At 36.9% G+C, this 20,335-nt stretch overlaps 1 protein-coding gene across 3 annotated transcripts in view; it reads right to left on the reverse strand.

Annotated features, from left to right (window-relative positions):
* FAT3 (FAT atypical cadherin 3) overlaps positions 1–20,335 on the reverse strand; it is a 2,670,157-nt gene that overhangs the window by 305,470 nt on the left and 2,344,352 nt on the right. The gene's annotated exons all lie outside the window — the stretch shown is intronic.

Raw genomic sequence — 20,335 nt, forward strand, 5'->3', positions numbered from 1 at the left:
ACTGCACGTGTCCATGTGAAGTCATCTGTGGTCCCTGTGGTGATGCAGGTACTCACATCAACCAGCAGGTAGTGAAGTACCTGTTCCACCTGGTGGATGATGTGAGTACCTTCTTCACCACAGGTATTCACATCGGTAACCATTTGAAATGTTGGGACCTGCTAAACTATGTCCCAAAATATTGAGACTGAATAGCCAAAAGAATGGACTTACATATGCTAAGTTGGAGACATCACTTCTTAGAATATTTCCTTTTCTCAGAAGTATGGTGATTTTAGAGTTTATATACAAGTTTGGGGTAGGGTGGAGTGGGGGCTGTCCCCCCCCCCAAAAAAAAGAAAAACATTTTTAAGATTTGCTATTTTCTTGTGTTTTCGGTCTTTTTTTTTCTTTTAGCCTGTCAGCATTCTGCATTTTAAGCACCAATATTTCTATAGACAGCCATCAACTGCCATGCGGTGGAGTTAAGACCATACCTGTAACACCTCTGCTGCTGCAACTCAGCAGCTGATTAGGCTGGTATGGAGTTCTGCCTATAGACATGATTGGTCACCATAGATCCCAAGTATTTGGGGCCAAGCCAGACTTACCTGGATGGGATGAGAATTCCCGTCTTCACAGCAAGTATGTAGAGGATACAGTGACAGAGGAAGCACAAGCAACACCCATGGCTGCCTAAATGATGTACCCTCTAGATGACTCTAGCTCTTATGAAGATGGGAGATCCACAACCACAACTGAACAAATGGCCTCTAGTCCCATAGGTGGAGCATTGACAGTCAGCAGACATGAGGCAGAGCTGATGTTTCTGTTTCTGAAATAAGAGACATAATGCATTTTGGGAAAGAACATCTTATGCTATTTTAATTGAAACTATTGATGCTATGAACAAGGTACTGACTTTTTTTTAGAAACAGCTCTTAAAGTAATTTTAGATTAATAGACATCTTGTTAACAGAAGAAATAGTTTTCTCTGACTTAAGATATGCTTCAAATGCAAGATACAGGTTTGTTCCTGGAAGAATACCATGGAACTAAGGTTCATATTCCAAAAAGCTTGGGTTCTCTGTGATTTTGGATAGGGTGTTGGGATGTCACAGTAGATTCAAAGTGTGAAAATAATGATCTGATATAACTGCCACATCTTGTTTATGCTAAACAGTGCAAGGGTACTGTTTTACACTGGTCAGCTTAAAAACATACCTACATGGTACTTTGTAGAATTTTATCAGTGTGTGCCCTATTTTTTTAAACCATGCCATAGGAGATTGTATGACACTAGTAGAAAGTGGGTTCCTGGTAAAAAAAGACTGCATACCTAAGTGTACTAAGTAGGAAAGAGGAGGACATTTTCTATGAACAGTCCAGTAAGGGATGGACTTGTACAAGATGTATTTACATTTGAAAATATTGAATTGCTGAATGAGGAAATATTGGATGAAATTAATGGTGGGGAAGAAAATATTGTGGTGACAGGATGGAACTGGCAGAATGATAATGATTGTAACACTGTAGCAATGAATAAATACGACATTTAACAAGGAGAGAGAGAAAAATCTGAGGGGGCAACTTTCTGAAGTGGTAATTGTGGAAACAATAGGAAAAAGAGCAATTAAAAATAACAAAGAAAGGAAAAAGGAAATTAAGTTAAATAAAATTATTAACTGTCAATGTATATGGATTGAAAAATTATATCAGAAAGCTCTTAGTGTTTAAACTAGTAAAGTCTCTGAAACAGGACATTATGTGTATTTACGTTTGCAGATGTTTTTGTACAGAATGGAAGGATTTTTAAGTATAGATTCAGGGGAAGGTTTTATGGAATTAAGGCGCAAAATGTACTGTGGAATGTATTTTGTTTAATAAAGCTAAAAATGCACATATTTTGAATCACACAATAGTTAAGGCAGGAATGCTAAGGATGGTGTAGTTGCAGGTAATTTCAACTGTGACTTTGTGAGTAAAGGAAATAAGGATTGATGTAAAAGAAATGATTTGAGGGCACAGTTCATATCAACATGCATCACGTTTTGCCTTATGAAATGTGGATGAGACTGGATGAAGGTGCAAGAGAACTGTTTTTTTTTTCTCACCACAGAAGAGAAGAACAGGAAAGAAGCATTAAGAAGATGCTCATCATTAAAAAGTACTGAAGAACAATTTTGGACAGAATGGGAGGGTGGTTAAGGAGAAGATTTTGAAAAGGCTATTTAGGCATTAAAATATTTTAGACAACTTGGAATAATTGATTGCAACCTGCAATGAAAAATTGACATTAAATTGTGTATTGTGGGAGAAGATGAGTAGGAAAAATAATATAAATAATTAGTTTCTAAGACAAATAAAGTGTTGAGTTATCATGTTTTTATTATTTATTTTACATTTGTTGACCAGGATGGTCCTGCTGTGCACAGAGGCCCCTTTCGGTGGAGGCTCAGGGAGAAAAGCTCCAGTACATGCAGTACAATCAAAATCTTTTAAGTTATACACTATCAACATTAGTGGGCAGAATACAAATTAATCAAAATTTTACAATAGCAAAATAGATAAGATAGTAACTATACATACGGCTTCCTATACTAATTATACTCTATCCAAATATAGCTAGATAAATAACTATACAGTAGGACAGATACCTTACTACAGAGTACTGAGTTATTTACAAAGGGTGGATAGCAAACGTTTGATTTAATTTTGAGATATAAATGAAATGAGTGGCAAAAGAGAGTTAAGAGAGGCATAAGTAGAAGGTGGAGTGGATGTTGTTAGAATGACAATTGTTAACAGTGTTGAGAAAAGCAGAGGTACAGTGTAAGAGGAGGAAGAAAGCAAAGATATTATACTTATCCTGGAGATGTACAGCTACAGAACCAGGATGCTGAGAAGTGTTCTCTTAGATGTGTTTTGAATGCCTGCTAGTTTTCAAGAAGCCAGAGAGCATGTAGGAGGGCATTCCAGAGGGCAACTACAGAGTTTGAGTACAAGGGGACTACCAATGCACGGGACTTCTAAGATGGCTGCACACTCATCAACACCTTAACTTCATCTATCCTACTCTGAAAAAAAACTGAGAGATAAAGACAAGTAGTAATGACAGTTTTAGTACAATTCAGTTACTGGCTAGTATGTACACTGACTGCCTGAATGCCAGCAAAGAAGAGACTTGGAGAGCCTGCAAGAAATTCAACTAGAAAAGGTAACACTGACTGGGAAGAATCCTGCAGCTGTTGAGCAAAAAGCAGTTCAAGCTCCAGCTTTGGTGCAAGAGATGGCTTCCAGTAATTTAGGGGAAAAAAGTAAATCAAATCTGATGAGAGCTGATTAAAATAAATGAAACACTGAAGGAATATATCAACTCAAATAACAAAAGCATGGAAAAATGGAAGAAGCCTTAAAAACAGCTATTCAGATAAACTTAAAAAATTGCAAAAATCAGAGGTCAAAATGAAGAAAAGGCTGGCTGAGTGTGAAACTGCACAAGAAGAGCTGTTTCAAAATGGAAGAGTTAGAGGACAGTGCACATAGAGGAAACATGAGATTTTCTACTGTACCAGAGAAACTGGAAGGATCAGACTGCATTCATTTTATGAAAGCACTAATAAGCAACTGGACTGGTATTCAACAGCAGGATTTGTTAATTGAAAATGCACATTGTGTGTATGCTTCAATCATGGCCATGAGAAAGTGGCCAGGACCTGTATTAGTAAAGATGCAATCCTATCAGCAGAAAGAGTTGATCCTGACAAAACTGTGGCAGAAGGGTAATGTATTAAAAACTGGAGATAGTTGAGTGTCTGTGGAAAATTATTATTCATTGTACACCAGGCAGAAGAGAAGCAAACTTATTCAAGCAATCATGAAATGTCGAGGTGAAGGTGAGAGATTAAAGTTGCTGTATCCAACTGTTTCAGAATATCTTTTCCTGAAGATCAAAATCACTTTTGATGCAGAACAGGCTAAGGAGGAAATACAAATGTTTATCCAACAAAAAGTGAGCTATCAAACAGAAGGGGACTCTGCTTCTCACTGTTTTGATAATAAAGCCTATACAGAGACTTTGCTTGTGAAACCTTTTCCGATATTCCAGACACAAATACTTGAGTGACAGAAAAAAAGCAGAGGAGCTAACTAGAAGAATCAGGAGCACCTTGGCCTTGAGCCAGAGTCTGGAGATGAACAGGAAGAAGACCAGCAACACTAAAATTAGTGAATAAAAGTGAAGCTATAAAGCATCATTCACATTTATGAAGTATGGCTTTACAAGAAAAGGTGACTGAAAAAGATTGCAGTTTTCTTGACTTTGTTAAACTTGTGGGGGATTGAAAGGCATATACCCCACTTCATGTCATTAATGTTTGGAAGGACACTAAAAGGAAAATAGAAAGGAAAATAGCAGGCTTCCAATACATTTTGGACTTTAGCTATACAGAGGACGAGTTTGTCTTTATGTTGAACAGCGTTGGTAGGGTGGTAGTGTGGAAGCATGCCTTTTACTGCTTGATACTTATCATGGTAGTATATTACAGCGTAACACCAGGGAAATACTGCCAGTCCAGCTATCTGGATTTTTATAAATAATCATATGTCATTTGTAAATAGTAATATGGTTCATATGCTTGTCTTACAAATGTAAGAGAACTATATGTTATGTGTATATTAAACTATTGGTGCAGAAGTGTGTGTTGAACTGTATGTTATGTACTGAGCTTCAAGAATGTGTCCACAGTGTACTCTACTAGAAAAGAACAGAAATGTATATAAACTATATACCTGTGCAAATGTATGTTTTAATAGTAGAAGCTGGAACATACAGAGTTAACTTGCAAAACTTTAAGAAAATAAGTTGAAATAAAAGTGTTTTACAATTTTGTGTTTATCTCTCAGTTTCAGTGAAGGAGACAGGATGCCTAGAGCTAGATGTTTCTTTCTACTGTCTTGAAACAGAAATAATTACTAGGTTTAAAATGTAAAATATTTTATTGCTCTGTGACTTCCTAGCAGCTGCACATCTGAGAGATAAGTATTTGTAACAAAGAGATGTTAGTATCTGGTTAGCCTGGGAACTGAAGGCAGGTGACAAAAAGTGATGTAATCCAGGTAAACCCAGCAATAATATGTAATATTAATTTAAGAACTCTCTCAGAGAGGAAAAGTGTGCATTTGGATAGATAGGAATATAGAAAAGATTAGTTTAGATGTTTTCTGTATTCATTTGAGACTGTCCTGCAATGTTGTTTTAAAACATTTCCTGTGATTCTGAACTCTGCAGTTACTGTGTTGTTTGAGTATTACCTTGTTTTTATATTATTATTAAATATATTTAAACCTTTTAATTGTGGCTGGTTTGTTAAGAGATATTTAAGCTCTTAGCATACTTGCATATGTACTTGATGACACTGTAAAGGCCACTACTAAATAGCCTTGAAAGTCTTGCTCACACTTACCATTTGGATAATAGTAAAATTACACAGTAGGATTGGATACCCTTTGGTAAGGGCCTTATAGTAGCTGATAAGTAAGGGTGGCTGGTGGCAGCTGGTACTACCTTATAGTCTGGGAAGAAGGGGGCATATATAATAAACCTGTGCCAGCCTTTCCCAGGTGTGTGTGTGTGTGTTTGTATATCAGTCATATCTGAAAGTGTGTGTGTGTGTGTGTGTGTGTGTGTGTCAGCTACATGGGCAGGGACATAATGCACTGGTTGGACAGAGAGGGTGCTGGAGGTCTTAGCTTGGCCACTTGGCCAAGATCTTAACCCTACAGATGTACCAGTGGGGAGTCTTACTGGGGATCTGGAGAAAGAGGCAGAAATCAGCCCCAGACTGACTGTGATCTCTGTGTGCTGTTAAGGGAAATTGTACTTTGCTGTGTGTGTACTTGTCACCCTCCCAATGTGTATGTCCCTCACTGGCACTAGTGGTGAGGATTGCGGCTCCTTGATTACTGGGCCAGTGCAGGTGCATCACATACATCATGAGCTAGTAGTAGCTGACTATACTGGAGATAATGTAAAGTTCACCTAATTTAGTTGTTTAAAGCAGAACAGTGAGGAGTTCTAAAGGGTGATTTGCTGCAGTGAGCTATTTTATTGTAGCATTGTTTGTGTGAATGTTTGAAGGGTTAGTAAAGAGTGGGAGACATATAGTAGGTAAGGTAGGAGGTAAGTTTCAGCTACAGTTTCTCTAGTTCTGTCTCTTAGGGAGGGTATTGGTCTATACAAAATTCTGAGCTTTTGGTGTTTTTTTTAATAACAGTTTTGAGGTGTAGGTTAGACGTCATGCTGCCATCAATGATGACTCCTAAGAATTTGGTATTATGGACTTCATCAATCAAGATGTTATTTAATGTTGATTTGGCAAGCGTTCTGCTTTGTAATAATGTTTTAAGTGTGAAAAGTTTTATTTTTTGGGTATAAATGGAAGTCTTGAGTTATCTATCCAGGATACTATGGATTGTGGGTTAGAGGCTGTACAGATGAGTGTAGAATCATCTGCATATTGTACAAGAGTGGCATGCTTGGCAACAGTGCATATATCATTTATAAATATGTTAAACGGGAAGGGTCCAAGTATGGAACCTTGTGACACTCCAACAGTAATGGGTTGAAATGATAAGTATTCTTGCTGATATTTGACTGCTTGGAATCTATCCATTAGGTAGCTGTTAAACCAGGAGAGGGAAGACCCAAAAAGGGGACTTTTAGTAATAATTTATTGTGAGAGAAGGTGTCAAATGCTATGGACAAGTCTAGGCATAAGGAAGATATTAGGCTTCTGGTATTTCTATTCTTATTAATGGTATCAGCAAAATTAAGTAGGCAGTAGTGGTGCTATGGTTGGGATGAAAACCATGTTGTGTTGGCAAGAAAAAATTGCTTATGGTTAGGTATTGAAGAAATTGGATAGTAAAGGAATGGATACACTTTTCTAATACTCTAGACAATTTTGACAGAATGACAATTGGTCTGAAGTCAGAGTAGTCAGCAGATGGTCCTCCTTTATGAAGAGAAAGTATGTATACCTTTTTCCAAATGTCTGGTACATGAGATTCTAGACTGCATCTGTTTATTAGTATAAATATTAGATATGACAGAACTTCAACTGCAATTATTTTTAAATTCAGGAGGAAGGTTGTCTGCAGCAGAATTTGTGTTTTTTAGATTTAGGAGATATTTTCTTATGGTGGAAGTAGGGACAGGTTTGAGAAAGAAGTTGACTTCCATGTGGTTTTGTTGGTGGAGGTAGGTTGGTTTGATGGTAGGGTTGTCTTTGACAAGTGAGGCTACAGCTTGAAGGAAGTATTTATTAAAGATATTAATGACTGTTGATAAAGTGTGCTATAGGCAGGGAGTGGACTTTAGCCTTGGTTTAGCATTTTTTGGACCAGAATTTTTTTTAGGATTATTTTGGTGTGTCTGCTGTAAGTTAAAGTAGTGGAGTTTTTCATCATGCTTTATGCTGTGTTTGGTATTATTTCTTATCTGGCTGTAGTGTAAAAGCCTTTCCTGGGATTTGTTGGTTTGCCAACTGTTTTTAATTAGCCTTGTTACTGGATTAAGTTTAACTGTTTCTTCTGATGGGAGCATCTTTGTTCAGAATACTGGTAAAAGTTTTGTTAAATTTGAGGGTAGCTTCGTCTAGATAAATGCTTCTTAAGACATTCCAATTGTATTACTTGGGTGTGGACATGAAATTGTGTACATTAAAAGTGGATAGATTATGCACATTCTTGTATGTATGATGTTTTACTGGACTGCCAACAAGCCTGTTAAGCAAAACATGACAGGTGGTCACTTATGTTATCAGATAGTGTGCTATAGTTATTGATATTACTGGGTTTAATTTAGAGAATCAAATCTAGAGTAGAGGACTTGGAGGAGGGCTTGTTATATCTTGTTGGTGTATTTATGAGCCGAGATACCATACAGGTTAACAGTAGTTGTGAGGTATCAGATACAATTTGGGTCCAGTCTAAGTTAAGGTCCCGAAGGATGATGGTTTATTGGGGTATACTGGCAGATACCCAGGGTACGTCCTCTGCTGCACTATTATTGCCAGGGGGGGATATATAAGACAGTGATACATATGGACTTTTAAGAGTTTAGCTTGAGTAAGACAGTAATAATCATTGTATTATTAAATGAGGGATGCATTTTATGATAGAGGGATGCTTTTTATGATAAGGGATATGTTCAGGTGTTTTGAGTATATAACAGAACCACCTACTTTTTGATATACAGTCTGCTCAAAGGATACCATATCCTGAAGGAAGGATGAGTGTTTTTACTTGTGGGTTTTTAGCTACATTTCTGTGATATATAGGATGTCAGGGGTGTAATGAGATATGAAAGCATGCAGTTCAGTTACTTTATTAGAGATGCTTTTAAGGTTAATGTTTGTAAATTTTAGATTTGTTTTACCTGGGTTGCAGGAGTAAGGTGTTACATTATTAATGGTTGTGTGGGCCATTATGGGAGAGACTGAAGTGGCTGGACCTGGGTTGGGGTGAAAGTCACCACATAATTGCAGAATGGGTAGGAATAGTTGGAATATACAATGCCACTTGGTTTTAAATATGTTCTTTGTGAATACTTTGTGGGATGGGTTAGTTACTTTTATATATGTTTGTTTGAAAAGTTGGATGTGAGGTAGGTTGTAAAGGTTGTCGGCTATATGGAAAGGAATATAGGTGCAATTGAGAGCAATGGGCTCAGCATTAGGCATAAAACTGTTGATGAGAGTTGTTTGACAGTTGGTAATGTGTGCTATAAAGAGGAGGGGAGTGAATTGCAGGACTTTGAATAGCAGGTTGATTATTATATGAGTATTCAGTTAGCAAAAATGCAAACAGGTTAGTGACAGAGGGATGGAAGGGGATTGACTAGTTGTGGGTTGGATGTGAAGTGGGAAGGATCGTCAGTTACAGTGTCAATGAAATCTAGCTGATACAAAGAAGCAGGGTAGGAAGTGGTTAGTGGGTGTGTAAAAGAGGGATAAAAGTATAGATTATAATCAGTTTTGTGACTGATGGCAATGTTGTGTGTGGGAATTATCTTAGGGTAAATGTAGATTATGAGGGGTGGGTGGGAATTGGGGGTGGGGTAGAGTAGGGGAACAAAATGAGCCTGAGTGTAGTGAGGGTGAATGGAATAGGCTCAACCAGTCAGGTACTTCAATGGAATGCAGATACTCCCCCCACAGATGGTGTTTCACCAAAAACAATAAGGTAGAATGTTTAGGGATACAAAGAGAAGGTATTTGAGCTCTAAATATTTAATGTGAGGCACAGCATTTAATTTTATTGTTATGGGCTTTATTTGTTTTTGCCACGGAAATTTTTCATTGCTAAAGTAAAATATGCTAAGGTGTTAATTTAATGTTATTTTATTTTATGTCATTTTATTTGATAAATAAATAAAGTAAAAGGCTACATAGAGGTCAAACACTTATAGTGAAAAGATGGAAAGAAAGGTGGCACCCTTACAGAAGTGAGTACTGCAGGCTGAAATGGAAAAGTTAAGCTTAAAATTTGAAAATGGGAAACATACTGAAAAAATAGCAAGAAAATGTGATAGATAATGTAATGTAATGTACAGAATAAAGAGAAACAGGCACTAGAAGAGATTTGCATGAAATGAAGTGAAGAAATGTTAAAGGAGGTAGGATGTGGCAAACTGTCTGGTGAAGGTGGACTTTACTTATAATTTTTTTTAACATTATTAAATTATGCACAACTGGTCCACATACTGAACACATTGAATGAGTAGTTTATGGAAGGAGTTATAGCCAAACAATATGTCCATATACATTTAATGAAAAAAAAGATAAAACAGGTATTCCAGACAAACTTGGAAAAAACTAGGAAACGCTGTATAAACTCACCAAACACTCCGAAGCCCAAGTCTCAATTCCACTAAGAATATAAAGTCCAACTCGATGTGAATGAAAAAATACAAATTTATTTTTAAGCCGTTAAAACCATACGCTTTTCGTCGGCTAACAGTCCGACTTCTTCAGAAAGAACAAACAAGCAAACAGTGCCTCCCCTTCATTGAGAACATTTAAACAGTTCACTAATTGAGAATAGCAAGTCACATGATTGAACCTCATCTAAATTAAAGTCCCAGCACTAAAAAAGTACTAGGGAAACAATGAACAACTAAATGCTCATGTAATAATAATACAATACCAAGATGTTAAAACCATATTACATGCAAAACAGATTGCCAGATAAAACAGTGTGTACATACACACTTGACAAATCTAGGACATGTAAATAAATAAAAGTTTTGATTTTAATCATAAAAATTGAATATTTAAAAAAAAAAATTTAAACCATAAAAATCAGACAGCTGTGTAAACCCCCACTGCTAAGTTTGGAAACTGAAAATATTTTTTAAGATTTTAAAGACAGAACTTACTGCCTGTTGTTAAAATGGCCCACGGGGCCAGATAGTCTCACACCAGAAAGGTAGAAAAAAGACCTTCTCCTTTGGGAATCTGAAGTAAGACAGCTGTATCCATACGCTATAAAAAATAATATTGTTACTGTTTCGCCAGACGTATGCATACGAGTGTTTGATGAGTTTATAAAACAGGTATTAAAACTTGGAGATCTACTTTCTTAATAAAAAAGGATCAGAAAATGTTAATGAACATTTTATAAAGTGGAATGATAGATGCTATAAACAGTTTAATAGGAGAGCTGTATAGACATTAAAAATATAAATATTATGAGGGAAGTTGTTGACAATATTATTTTTGAAAAAGAGCAAAAAAGATAAAGAGGCTGTTATATTTTCAAGGACTGTGATAATATTATTCACAACTGTCTGTAAGAGATTTTAAAAGAATATAATTGTTGTCACATATTAACACAGTTTATTCAACTGATGTACACTAAAGGGGTAATTGTACATTATAAGGAAGTAATATTGCATAATGGGGTAAAGCAGAGGTGCCTCTTATGCTCCTTGTTATTTTATATTTGTAATGAATGCTGTGATATGGCAAGTCACAGAATAGCAGAAATGGGAAACAGAAAAGGGAGTTAGATTACCAGGTATTCTTAGCTACTTAAACAATATAATTAGTCTTGTAAAGGATATTAAGTTTCTATGATATATATAATGGAAAGTGTAACAGGGTAAACTTACATTGATAGGGCTGCAGTAAATCTAGAGAAATATACAAGTTTAGGATACCTTCTGTGCAGAGACTGCATGCTATTCTGTATTCACATGGATTTTTTTCCAGGTGTTGCAGTCTACTCCCACATTCCAAAGACCTGTAGTAGGCAGATTGGTGACTTCTAAGTTGTCCATAATGCATGTTTGACACAGGTGAAAGGCCTGCCAAATTGGTTCTGTTCATCTCCTTCCTTATTAAACTCTGTGTATGGCTGTGACTGTTCATGGTGTCTCTGTAGGAGTCATCTGTAACTAGAATGGTAAGGCTTGGTTTAGGGGAAAAGGACAGGAAGAGAAGGGAATTAAAATCTTAGGTGTAAAATATGGAAAGATGAAAACACCAAATCCAGAACGAACAACTTCCAACAGACAAAAAACTGTTGGAAGTTGTTCGTTCTGGATTTGGTGTTTTCATCTTATCTTTAAAGTTTCTAGTGTTTCTGTGTAAAATATGGAAATAAGAGACAAAGTAAAAAAAAGATGGAAGGTACAGCTGATGCTCAGAAACTGTATGACTTCAGTCTGAGGAAGAAAGGCTACTTGCTAAATTCCATTTTGTTAAGTATAAGTTCAAATATGGGGAGTATGTTTTACCAAAGAACTGCAGACAGTTACATTGAGTATTTTTCTCCATTTTGTGGGGGAGCAGGATCAATCACATTAGGACAGGTATAATTTAAAACAACAAAGAAGAAGGTGGGCTCAGGTTAATTAACCATGTTGTATATTACGCTTCTCTGCACTTAGACACAATATTAGATACAATACATATAGAAGAAAGGTAAGTTACTAATAATATGATTACTACTGGACATGGAGCGAATGTTCATGCTTTATACTTAGGGATGAGACAGGAGGAAATGACAGTAAGCCTTTTATATGAAACATCTAAGAAAAAAATGTGGAAATTTGGTGTGGGATGTTGATGTCATAAAAGGAAGGAATGATATAATGAGCTAATGAGAAACTCTTGTGTGTTAGATATTTGGCTTACTTTAACAGATGTACAAAAATATTAAAGGACAGTATGGAAGGAAGGATCAATAGCAAAACATTCTGGTGGCTCTTGCATAAGAAAATTGCAGTTAAGAGGGAGGTGAAGTGTAAAGCAATGGAAGAAGGCGAATTGAGAATGAAAATAAAGAAGCCATACATTTATGAGATGTAACACACATTAAAAGCTGTATCTTGGAGAGCTTCCTTGGATGTAAACAAGCATTTAATTATGTCAAACTCCTGTTTTTACAGCTAAACATGAAACCTCAGGGTTTCTTGAAAATTATTATTTTTTTCAGATCTTTCTGTGAAAATTATTCTGTGAAGGTTTAGATAAATGAGTGGCTGTTCTGTGACATGGGAGCCTGAACAAGGGCTGCCAGGTGGTCTTGTGCTTTTTGTATTTCATATGGACGCACTGTTGAGGCATTTCCATCAAGGTACCTTTGATGGTCTGGCTGAATAGATTACTGTTTTTTATATTTTCTTGCATTGTATTGTTACTAGAATGACTTAGCTGGGCTAACTTCCTCTCTTTATGGAGTGGGTGAGCTCTTAGTTAATATGTTTAGCAAAGGTTTCCGGTTTACAGGTTAATACTCTGAAATTTGGGGGTACCAAGTTTTCTAATGATCAGTATCTACCTACAGTATAGCATTTTCTTGCAAGTCAGTTAAGGCATTGAGTATGTTGTGAGGTGCTCAGTGTGACGCTTTGTATAATTAATATATAACAACCAGCTCCAGTGATGTAGAGGGATAAATCCCTGACTGTGACCCAGACAACCTGAGTTCAAACAGCAGTTCAGATAACATTTGTAGCTAGCATGAGGGAAGATGGAAGTGATGTGGCTTTGTTGGCTTGCCTTTCTTCAGGGGGAGGAGACAGGTTACATGTCTGATAACTCAATCCTTTGGTGGAATCCCAAATACAAATTGGAGATCCTGTGGGAGTACTGGCTTCAATGAGGGCAGGATAGTCTTGAGGGTTTACATCACTTGCAAAAGCAAGTGAGATTCCTTTACCAGCATGTCCATTCTATGTGAAACCCTGGGGCTATATAAGACATGAACAGTAGGGCAAGAAACCCCAAGCTCAACAATCTCAAGCCACCACTGATAATTAAGATAACAGAGCAAACAGGGAAGGTTAACAAAAATGTATTTTACACTCAAGGACAGTTTTTCATCATCGCATTTCTTTCTATGTAAAATTGATTTTTTTATTACCACCCACAACAGTAGCACCAATCATTTTCAAACTGTTTTGGGTAACCTCCCTAACCCTTTTTATATTGCACATTCTATATTTGGGAGTGGTTTTCTCCAGAGTGTGACTGGGTTCTACTGTGTAGCATTTTGGGATATTGCAAAATTTATATCTCTCCTAGTTGGGTATAAATTCAGAAAGTTCCATGCAAGTCATCTAAACAATTTATGAATGAACAGAATTGTGTATGTTTTTGTGGTTTATGATATGGACATATGGGACCTTCCTGGCACTCAAGCAAGGCAGTATGTTAGGAATATGTTAGGACACTAATGACACTGCTGCAAGAACTGGCCCAGGGAGGGCCTACATGAACTCTTAGCATTTTCTGTTACACATACCTTGCAGAACCTCCTCCAAATGCCTGAGTTTGTTAAGGACTTTTTATGACTATTATCCCACAGTGGATTACATGGTAAATGTAAGGCTAAATACAACCATTATCAAGACAGGTCATGCACCTTCCCAAAATTATTCCAACCAGGAAGATTTTTATGACCCAGTGTGGTAGCCTACTATGTCATGACAGGTCTTCTCATCTTTGTGGGGTAGTACAGATGTGTGAATCTCAGACACTGAAAATATATTGTAATGTACTATGAATTTTTGTATTAAATTTCATGGCGCAGTGGTGCAGCAGTACCATTGTCACCTCACAGCAAGAGGTTCTCTGGTTCGATTTTCGGCTGGAGTTCTTTCCGTACAGAGCCTGCATGTCCTCCCTGCATTTGTGTGGGTTTCCTCTCTGGGTGCTCCTCCCAAGTTACAAAGACATGTGTGCACCTGGAGTGTTTCTCCCCGGGCTGCCACTGAAAATTGGCTTTGTTCCAAGTCAGACTTACCTGGTTAACAAATGTTAAATAAATGAATAAATAAAATAATATATTATGAGTGAAGATGGAATTCTGATGTGCTTGCATTTTATATAATATTCATGTTCAGATAAAGGATACTCTGAGAAATTTAGTTATTAAATCTTGCAATTTATATGGGTAGCTAACAAATGTTGTCCCGATTCTACCTTTGTTATGCATACTGTGACACAGACCATGACTTAAATACATTGTCTCAGTGTATTTGTTGGACATTTTCCATTCTCTTTTCTATAGGTGGTCTATGATCATTTATATCCACTGGAGCTATCATTGACGTAGGCAGATAGGGCATCAGTTTTAATATCGCAAACAAATGATGACTCAGTAGTGCAGCATCCCCCCCCCCCTTGGAATATGAATCCAAGCACTTGGTGTGGTGATAGAACCCACAACCTTCTGAGCTTCCAGGTATTGACGGTGGGTGCGCAACCTGTTGAACTGCATAAATAATTAAATATTCTTTTGCATATACTACTTTGAACTTCAAAACAGTGAGTGAAGCTTCATTCTCACTCAGCAAACTGTTGTCCCCTGCGGTGTGACATTGAGCTGATATTACTCTGGGAAATGGTTTCAATGTAGAGTCAACTATTAAAAAGTGAATGTAATTTCTATACTATCAAATCAAATTACATTTATGTGCAGTCTCAGTAGCACAACTGGTGGCACACTCACCTTTGGTACAGAAGGTTATGTGTTCTATTCTCACACCAAGTGATTGGATTCATGTTTAAATAAAATAAATATTTTGAGACCCTGGGATTCATGAGATGCACATGTTGAGAAAATAGAGTAATTTTCTCTGCTATTGGGTTCTTACAGTTATCGAGATGCCAAGGAGTATTATATAAAATATAATTATAATAGCCACTGATACGTTTTTTTTACTTCCTCAAGTGAAAATTCTTTGTATAATGTACCTCAAAAGTGCTTATCTCTAGTACATTTTAAGAAAAAAATGCTCATCATCTTCTTCTGCATTACATCCTTGCCTAAGAAAACATCCTTTCTGCAAAAGTTTCTTGCATCATATTTTAACAGATAATTTTATTAAGGGCAGATGCTGCAAAAAGTCAGACCATTCTGATAGTCTCCCATACCTAATTCTCCTCTTTTTTAATTCCTTCTCTTTCTTTTGCATTTCACTTAATATACCCATCTTCATAACAGAAAAGTTCTACAATATGTATATTCCAGTTTTCTATTCGCCACCAAGCCATGTACACTTATTTTTCACTGATGCATACTTTTCTGAAATTCCTTCATTTCTACTTCCCACTCAGATCTTACCCTCTTTCCTTTTTCATAACTATCCCCAAAAGATTGGCATCTTTTAAATAAAAAAAAATGACAACAATTTTTTATCCCTATCTTTAATACTTTGTAACATATAATAAATACATAATTATACTAGAAAAACTCCAAGATGAAATACATTTTGTTACTTCATTTTAAACAATATTGCTTCTGATGAGACTTAATTGGGATCCCCAGAAAAATAAAAAAAACTATGTGTAATATTCTTTCTCCCTTTCTTTAGGCAAAAGAAAAATACCAGCTATGTAACTTGCTAGTCCCATAAGTGTCCAATTTATTAAATAACTTTCTTTCTAAATGACATTTTGAAGCTTTTCCAAAAGCTGTGTCCTTCATGACTAAAACTGCATCTTCCCATTGGTTCTGAACACTTTCTTGTCCATCAAAAGTAAGGCTTAAAGCTTTTATTTCCAACACAGCAGGTTCTATACAAGGTATGCCAATGTTTATCCCAAAACCTTTATATTTTTCCTTCCTACTTTCCCTAATGTCCTTTCCATTCCCTTGAATAAATATGTCAAATACTGTTTATTCTGTGAAATTATCATTAAATCATCTGCATAGAAAACTGTGGAATTTCCACCCCTTAACCAATTGCCATTGTCCCCTTAAACATTTAATATCAGTGTACTTAATTACTGCATTCTCCAAGAAAAAAGAGGTCTACTTAGTGGGCATCCCTGCATATATTCCCTCAGCATTTTCATGTCACTACCTTCCCAACCATTTATTACAATTGCACAGTTTACCAAATATATACTGTACCTATCATGCTCTTCTCATTTATCATATTTCCCATAATGCCATGTGCTCTCAACTATGAAAGGACTTTGCTACATCACTTAATAAAAGTACCCCTTCTATTCTTGACTGTATTTCCTATACAGCATGTTATTTAACGACAAATGTTCCTTAATTTGTTTACATAAAAAACTCTACCTTCCTGAAATCATGTCTCTACTAATACCCTCTGTTATTCTAACCAGTAGAACTTTTGTCATTATTTTGTAATCTATATTACTTAGCGTGATAGGTCTCCAGTTTTTCCTATCCTGTTTATCCCCCTTCTTCCAGAAACACTTTACAAATCTTTATGTACTATGTGATCATTATGGACTCCTAAAGTGAGCCATTCATTTAAAACATCCAAAAATACATTTTTTGCATATCATCCACAGAGACATAAAAAAATAAAACATAAGTAATTCCATTTTCCCCTGGAGAGCTGTCTTTATCTCCCTGTCCCAGTACAATTTGAAGTTCATCTTACTCAATTTTCCTATCAATAATTTTTTGAAATCTGCATCTATCTTTTCTAAATGCCAACTCTTCACTGTCCTTGTATTCATATAACTTCTCTATGTATTTTGTTGCATCAGACATAATATTTTTGCTTACCTTTTTTCCTAGCCCAGTGTCATAGGTTCATAGATAGGTATAGGCTATTGGCCCAAGGGTCTATGCAAGCCTAGCCAGCAAGGTTCCATAGCTTACGTCACCCAAGAAAGTTATTTTCCTGTGCTACTGTCCAGCAGAGACACAGAAGTGATCCCCGGGGTGTATTTTCTGTTTCCCATCCGCTCATCAAGATTTTTCTTGAAGAGTTCTAATGAAGAACTTTGCTTGACATAGATGGGTAGTTTGTTCCAGAGTATGGGAAATCTCTGGGACAGGAATCTATCCCTCCAGCATGTCCTGTTTATTGTGGTGACAAGGTTTAGGTCCTTACAGCGTGTAGCTCAGAGGGATTGGGATTTCTTTAGGTGTAGCATGTCCAACAGCTCTGAGTTTGACATAGCTTTATATGTTAGGCAGAGATCACCTCAGAGTAGGCGATATGCTACGGAGTAAAGCTGAAGTTTTTTGAGGCGGTCAGTGTAGGGCATTTTCACGCTTCTTACCCCACCCACCCAGTAAAGGTACTACTGCTTCTTTTTTTGTCTTTTAAAAAATATCTGTCTATAGAGTAACATCTGTACTCTCTGTTTTTTTCATAAAGTTTTCTTTTTCTGCTTAGACAATCTTGACAGCACGTTTATACTGAATATTCATATTTCTGAAGTAACGGTCTATAAAATACTTCTCCCTCAGATGTTGTTCCTTTGCATGCAAACAATATACATGCATATTTTATATTTGTCTTTAAATTATGTTCACCAATCATGGATAAATACTCTTCCCACAATGTTTTCACTCTGCTCTGTCAATTTTGTTCCTCCACCCATTTAGCTGTTAATTTCTTGAGCTTTTTTCTACTACAAGATTACCTTTTTCATCACCAAACTCTCCCATATATCGCAATGATCAAAAAAGCCAGTAGATATTTTCCTTTCGATACTTTTTACAACCTGCCAGAAAACAAGTGAAAATTTCAGTCTTTTCCCTCTACAATATGTATATTATTCATCCCAATTGAATTGCAAATCACCTATCATTAAAAATTCCTTATCAGTTCTGACATCTTTGGTTACCTTGCCTTTTGTATGTCTAGTATTACAAATGAAGTCACCTGATACTACATTTGGTAAGTTAACTACTACTCATGCTTCTATATACAAAATGTCATACAAACCCCATTCTCATTTCAGGCCATTCCCACTGACACCATTAAGAAACTGCTACAAAAACTAAAACCCTGCTCTACTTCAGCTGACAGTCTCCCACCATACTACCACAAACTGGCTGCTAACGCAGTCACCTATCCAATCAGTATCCTTATAAATAGGTTTTTATCTGAATGAGAAGGACCTACCATATGGAAACAATCGTACATCATCCCCATCCACAATGGAGGCGACTCTTTTGATCCATCCAATTTCCATCCTATATTCATCTTGTCACCCATATCCAAAATTCTTGAGAGAGTTATCCATCAGCAGATAATGCAATATCCATTGCAAAACATTTTTTTAACCAAAACCCAACACGGTTTCTAACTTAGCCACAGCACAGCTACAGCCCTATTATCTTTTACAGACACCGTGAACAAGGCCAGAGATGCAGGATGCTATACAGCCTCAGTATTCCTTGATCTCTCCAAGGGCTTTGACACAGTGTCTCACCCCTTACTTTTGAACACACTGTCTAACTTAGGCTTCTCACATAACAGTAAAATGGTTTCAGAGATAGGATTGTAAACAAGCAGTGAAATGGTCCAATGAACTCTCACATTTTCTCCACAACCCTGCTGGAGTCCCCCAAGGCTCCCTCCTCCTAGTCTTCAACATTTTCACAAACAACTTTCACACTGCCTTGCACCCTGGGACCCTCATTCAATATGGTGATGATTCCATCATAATCTGCACTGCTCAATCACTACCAGAACTACTTTCTAAAACTCAACAGTCATTTACTGCAGTTGAATCTTGGCTAAGAAATGCCCAACTCTTTCTTAATCCAAAGAAGACAAAACTAGTGCACTTTCACCCCAAAAACACCTCCCCTGTCACTGATCATTTCAACATCCTTGCATCTGACAACACTGTCATAGAAACAGTGCAAGAAACCAAACGTCTAGGTGTTATCATTGACAATAAACTTTCATTTGACCCCCACATACAGCAGAATATAAAGAAAACTCATCAAAAACTGGGACTCTTATTTAGAAACAAACATTTCTTTACTGCAACAACCAAAACTACCCCGGCAAAAACATTTTTACTTCCCTCCCTTCTTTATAGTGCCCCCTATCTTAACTAACTTACAAACTTACAAACTAGAAACAAACATTTCTTTACTGCAACAACCAAAACTACCACAAACACCATTTTATACCCTCCTAGAATTATACTGCCGAACTCCCTTAACCAACTTGCTCATCTTTATTTCTAGTCTCCTTGCACAACCTTATTTTCAAGCCTACTGCCTGGCCTGCACTGGGCAATTTAGTCACACCTTACACACCAAATCGATCCCTACAATCAGAAGATAAAAATCTCTCAACTATTTCAAAAATCCACAAGAAGACCAGGCACTACCTCTAGCTACGGTATATTGCAAACTAAACAAAACAAAATACATTTTGAGCCTCAAGAGCAGGAGCACACTCAAGCAAATCTGCAGTCTGCGGCTACCACTCCATCTATACAGTGTAAGAAGGAATCAGTATTGCAAACTAAACAAAACAAGGATATACATTTTGAGCCTCAAGAGCAGGAGCACACTCAAGCAAATCTGCAGTCTGCGGCTACCACTCCATCTATACAGTGTAAGAAGGAATCAGTATTGCAAACTAAACAAAACAAGGATATACATTTTGAGCCTCAAGAGCAGGAGCACACTCAAGCAAATCTGCAGTCTGGCTACCACTCCATCTATACAGTGTAAGAAGGAATCAGTATTGCAAACTAAACAAAACAAGGATATACATTTTGAGCCTCAAGAGCAGGAGCACACTCAAGCAAATCTGCAGTCTCACGGCTACCACTCCATCTATACAGTGTAAGAAGGAATCAGTATTGCAAACTAAACAAAACAAGGATATACATTTTGAGCCTCAAGAACAGGAGCACACTCAAGCAAATCTGCAGTCTGCGGCTACCACTCCATCTATACAGTAGCACACTCAAGCAAATCTGCAGTCTGCGGCTACCACTCCATCTATACAGTGTAAGAAGGAATCAGTATTGCAAACTAAACAAAACAAGGATATACATTTTGAGCCTCAAGAGCAGGGTCAGTCCACCCAGGC

This window comes from Protopterus annectens, chromosome 5.part0 (assembly GCF_019279795.1).
Source record: "Protopterus annectens isolate FY-2018-M chromosome 5.part0, PAN1.0, whole genome shotgun sequence".
Taxonomy (NCBI): Eukaryota; Metazoa; Chordata; order Ceratodontiformes; family Protopteridae; genus Protopterus; species Protopterus annectens.